At 42.5% G+C, this 5,000-nt stretch overlaps 1 protein-coding gene across 1 annotated transcript in view; it reads left to right on the top strand.

Moving 5' to 3' along the window:
* The window catches only part of LOC136828867 (uncharacterized), a 243,341-nt gene that overhangs the window by 100,520 nt on the left and 137,821 nt on the right, over window positions 1-5,000 (top strand). The window lies entirely within an intron of this gene.

The following is a 5,000-nucleotide window of genomic DNA, read 5'->3' as shown; positions in this document are numbered from 1 at the left end:
TACAGTATATATATACACACATATATATATCTTCGTATATACTGCATGCATTAGCATGTCTATGTATGTAAGGCATCAGAGAGCAAGTTTAGGCAGTGTTGGTCCTACTTTTCGCTTTGCCAAATTCTTGTTGCTAGTCTCTTGCAGCGCCGTCTCGAGTTTCCTTGGAAAAGGCACAGGGCTGGTTCCACCGAAGAATTCTGAGAAGGACTAACATGATAATGATGGAGAAAGAGAGGGACGAAAAAAAAAAAAATTCTGTAAGTATACATACCTCAGAAATACGATCAGAAAATACTTTCTGAGAGAGAGAGAGAGAGAGAGAGAGAGAGAGAGAGAGAGAGAGAGAGAGAGAGAGAGACATTGTGTTTGTCTGCTTTAGAAAGGATTTTGTTTTGTGAAACAAAGGTAAGAACAGGAAATTCAAGCTGATTTAGATGTTAACTTCACAAAAAAGTTATACATTTCGAATAAAATAATCATGAAGCATATTTCAGTCAATACAAATTGACCAGAGTCTTTATTGAACTTTAGGAAAGATTTTTCACAAGCCCTTATCTAAATGTGTGGACGTTGGCCACCTGCTAAACTCGAACATTCTCCAAATGGCTCATCCATTCCTGCCATAAGAGATTTTTGAAACGGGATCCTGGAGTCTGATCTTTGCCTGTGGCTTCTGCCTTGTTTTAGATTTATTGAGCAGCTGTCCTGCGTAAATGCAGCTTTATCTTGCATTCAGCTTTCATTTCCAGCAAAGGCTTTGTACACTTCCCTTTTTCGGCCATTTGGTGGTCCTGAAATCACATAAACTTCGGGCTAACCAGGTTGGAAATGAAGGCAAGCAACTATTCTTCCCGGACGACCGTCCACCGTCTCCTCATCTCGCAACTTCGGTTCCTCTTATGACCTTTGCCAGGTAGAGAAGGTCCTCTGAAGGGCATTGGCCTATCGTATTACCCAAAGGAAAGGGGAAGGAGAGAGAAAAAATATCTCGAGTTCCATAGACGAACCTCATCTCACCTTTCTGATACAGAGGGAAAGTACGACCGACTGCTTTTAGTTAGGAGAATTTCTTAAGTCTGGAATTCCCTGATTTGATTTTTGGAAGCTTCCGGTTTAGTACTGGAACATTTCACTTCAGATTGCTTCTCAGTCTGGATAATTGGGTAGTGACTAAACGAAATGTAGCCTGTCTTTTTGGAAAGGCTTAATAAAAACGTTCGTGGTAAATCTGCATGAAAATTGTTTCAGTAATTATTAGATTCAAGAGTTGAATGCCCCACTGGTCTAATGATAACCTCTTCAGCGTTTCACTTTTTCGTTTTGCTAAATTTACTCTAAACGATACCGTTATAAAGAGTACTGCAGGTAGCCGGGCTACTTTAATAAATCTCTCCGCACTCTCAAGGTAATGACTGCGTTCGTTTGAACGTTAAAGAAAAAAATAATAAAAAAAGGCCCTTTATCTCCCAATCACGGTCACCATTCCTTTGCCTACGTTGTGCTGTCCCCCTTCTCTTCTCTCCTCTCCTCTCCCTCCTTTTCAATTACGTGCCCCTCTCTCTCTTCTATTTCCACCTGGCCCCTTCCCCCCCCCCTTCTCCCTTCTCCTTTCTCCCTTCTCCCACCTCCCTTCTCCCAGCATCCAGCTCCTTTCCTAATAAGATCGTGCGAGGGAAAGTAAAAGTGGCCCGATGAGCTCCTGTCCATGTCCGAAGCGAGCATGCTGCTGCTGCTGCTGCTGCTAAGGGGCTGCGGTTCTGCCGAGAAGAAGAAGAAGAAGGGGAGGGGGAGGAGGAGGAGGAGGAGAAGAAGGAGGAGGAGGAGGATGAGAAGAAGGAGGAGGAGGAGGAGGATGAAAGAAGATGGAGGAGGAGGAGGAGGAGGAGGAGGAGGAGGAGGAGGAGGAGGAGGAGGAGGAGGAGGAGGAGGAGAGGAAGAAGAAATGGGGTAGAAAGAAGAAGAAGAAGAAGAAGAAGAAGAAGAAGAAGAAGAGGAGGAGGAGGAGGATGAGGAGGAGGAGAGGAAGAAGAAGTGGTGTAGAAGAAGAAGAGGAAGAAGGAGGAGGAGGAGGATGAGAAGAGAGGGGAGGAGGAGGAGGAGTAGAAGAAATAGTGTAGAAGAAGAAGAAGAAGAAGAAGAGGAGGAGGAGGAGGAGGGAGGAGGAGCAGGAGGAGGAGGAAGAGGAGCAGGAGGAGGAGGAGAGATGGTGCAGAAGAAGAAGGAGGAGGAGAAGAAACAGTGTAGGAGGATGGGGGGAGGATAATAAGAAACAATGGGGAGGAGGAGGAGGAGTGGGAGGAGGAGAGAGATCTCATGGAAAAGATGAAAAAGAAGAAGAGCAGACCAAGAAGATGACAAAGACTCATCGGAACAGAAGAAGAGGAAGAAGAAGGAGGAGGAGAATAAATAGTGTAGGAGGAGGAGGAGGAGGAGGAGGAGGAGGAGGAGGAGGAGGAGGAGGAGGAGGAGGAGGAGGAGAGAGATCCTACGGAAAAGCTGAAAAAGAAGAAGACTAGAGGGAAAAGAGGATAAAGATTCCTAGAGTAAGAAGAAGAAGAAGAAGAAGAAGAAGAAGAAATAGTGTAGTAGTAGGAGGAGGAGGAGGAGGAGGAGGAGGAGGAGGAGGAAGAGAGAGATCCTACGGAAAAGAGGAAAAAGGAGAAGAAAAAAAGAAGGACGAATATAAGAAGAGGATAAAGATTCATCGAAGCAGGAGAATAAAAGGAACAAGAAGGAGGTAGATGGGGGAGGAGAGGAAGAAGAAGAACTAGTTTAAGAGGAGAGGAGGGGAGGATAAGAAGAAACAATGGAGGAGGAGGAGGAGGAGGGAGATCCACGGAAAAGATAAATAAACGAAGTAGACCGATTGGTTTATGGATACTGAGACGGGCTTCACAAAAAAGAAGAAAGAAGTTAAAAGTGTAGGAAAATGAGGATTAAGATTCGTCCGAGCTGACGAAGAAAAGTAAGAAGAAGAAGGCAGAGCGAGGAGGATTATAAAACTGGAAGAAAGGAAAGGTCCAACTTTTCCCCATTTTCCTTTTTTTTAATTTTTTTTAAGGCAAGGATGATAAAAGTGGGAAATGATTACCGCTGAAAGAAGTAACCGATAGCTGCAATCACCGACACTGCAGGTAAAACTGGAGAGACGTCAAGAAGGCATATTTATTTCCACCGGGGGATTTTTAGTGAGATGGAAAAGGAAATAATTCCGGCAATGACCGGGGTAAAAGCGATAAGTTACGAAGGAGACAGGTAAAATTGAGGGGAAAAAAGTTTTTTTTTCCATTGCATAAAAGAGGGAAAAGAATGAAGTGTTTGATGGCACATTCGATGAAAGACGGACGGTATGGTCTAAAATCTGGTGAAACCAGGGTTGAGGGTGATGGTTTATTGAAAAAAATTGGAAAGAGAATTCAATTAAAAAGATTCAGGGAGGGTTGTAAATTACGGAGAAACAAACAAAGGTAAGGGGAAATGGAATATTGTTTATCCAAGGAAACTTAATTCTTGTCATCGCCGCCACCTACTCGTATAGCAGAGGTCAGTTCCGCGATTTTCATCCATTCAGAACCATATCAGGTCTTCAGCTAGCAAAACAGATTTACAATTTTCTCTCTCTCTCTCTCTCTCTCTCTCTCTCTCTCTCTCTCTCTCTCTCTCTTCTTCTTCTTCTTCTTCTTCTTCTTCTTCTTCTTCTTCTTCTTCAAAAATGAGCATGGAATCGAAGGAAGAAGATGCCATAACCAGCAAATACCTCATGGCAACAGTGATGCCAGACATACTGACAAGCTTTTATTAAAACCTGCTGGCGAGGTCAGGAGGCGTCATACAGCCGAGATCTACAAAATGTCCTCGAGATTATTTGTATTCTGTGCGGGTCAATCAGATCAGCAGACGCCCTTTCGCGGTCTAGGATTCTCTGGGCCAGACGGGTGTTTATGTTTTTTTTTTTATTCTGAGAGAGAGAGAGAGAGAGAGAGAGAGAGAGAGAGAGAGAGAGAGAGAGAGAGAGAGAGAGAGAGGTAGAGAGGTGGGTGGGTCTAGTCTTATCCTGTCTAAAGGTCTGTGGTAATTTCAGCCACATAGAAAGGGTATTCGTAGGTTAATGTGTTGGTCACGAAAGTTTGTTCAATTTCTTTCGTATTTAAAACTAATATATACTTGCCTTTTACTAGAACCTGTTTAATAGAAACCTCCTTAATATTCTCTATGATAATTTCACCTGAAACAAGAAAAGAAACTGATTGATATACGTTGCTTCTTCCACGCAGGCCCACGTATATATGAACTCAGAAATAGCTGTTTTTTTTTCAAGTCCCATACTTAGGATAACCAAGGTCTATTGATACATAATGATAAGACACATATATTCTCTCTCTCTCTCTCTCTCTCTCTCTCTCTCTCTCTCTCTCTCTCTCTCTCAGTGAGAGAAAAAAGGGGTTCTCTGTAGCATTAATGACCGACCTGTACGGCTGTACCACAATTTCGTAAATATATGGATCACTCCACCCACAGAAAAAAAAAATCCCTCAAAAGGGAGAGAAAAAAAGGAGGGATCACCCTCATTTTAAAACTCCTTTTATCTGTCTTTTACTGACCTGGCGCGTATTTTGTGGTTGTGAGGAATAGCTGGGAGGGGAATTTATTTTTTCCCCCTCCCCGCCACCTCTCCAATGTTTATGTTACGGCTTTTGTGAGATTACTTAATGGCTTAAAATAGCGACTGGGTGAGATTAGTGGCGACGTCCTGTCATCAGCAGTTTAATTATTCAAACTGATAATTATTATTACATGAGTAAAAATGTTCGCAAAAATGGCTTTGGAACGTTTATTAGTTTTGTTTTCCGTTCTTTGGCTCTAGAGATAAAAGTGAGCCAATATGATGCAACAGACTTTTTCCTGGAAATTACCTTCTTTTTTTATTTCATCCTAATACATTGTAAATTGCCAATTATCGCATTTATTTATTTCCATGCATACGTATTAAAGCTTTA

This window comes from Macrobrachium rosenbergii, chromosome 43 (assembly GCF_040412425.1).
Source record: "Macrobrachium rosenbergii isolate ZJJX-2024 chromosome 43, ASM4041242v1, whole genome shotgun sequence".
NCBI lineage: Eukaryota > Metazoa > Arthropoda > Malacostraca > Decapoda > Palaemonidae > Macrobrachium > Macrobrachium rosenbergii.
Note: the sequence above shows the minus strand (reverse complement) of the source record. Positions and strands in the feature narration are given on the sequence as shown.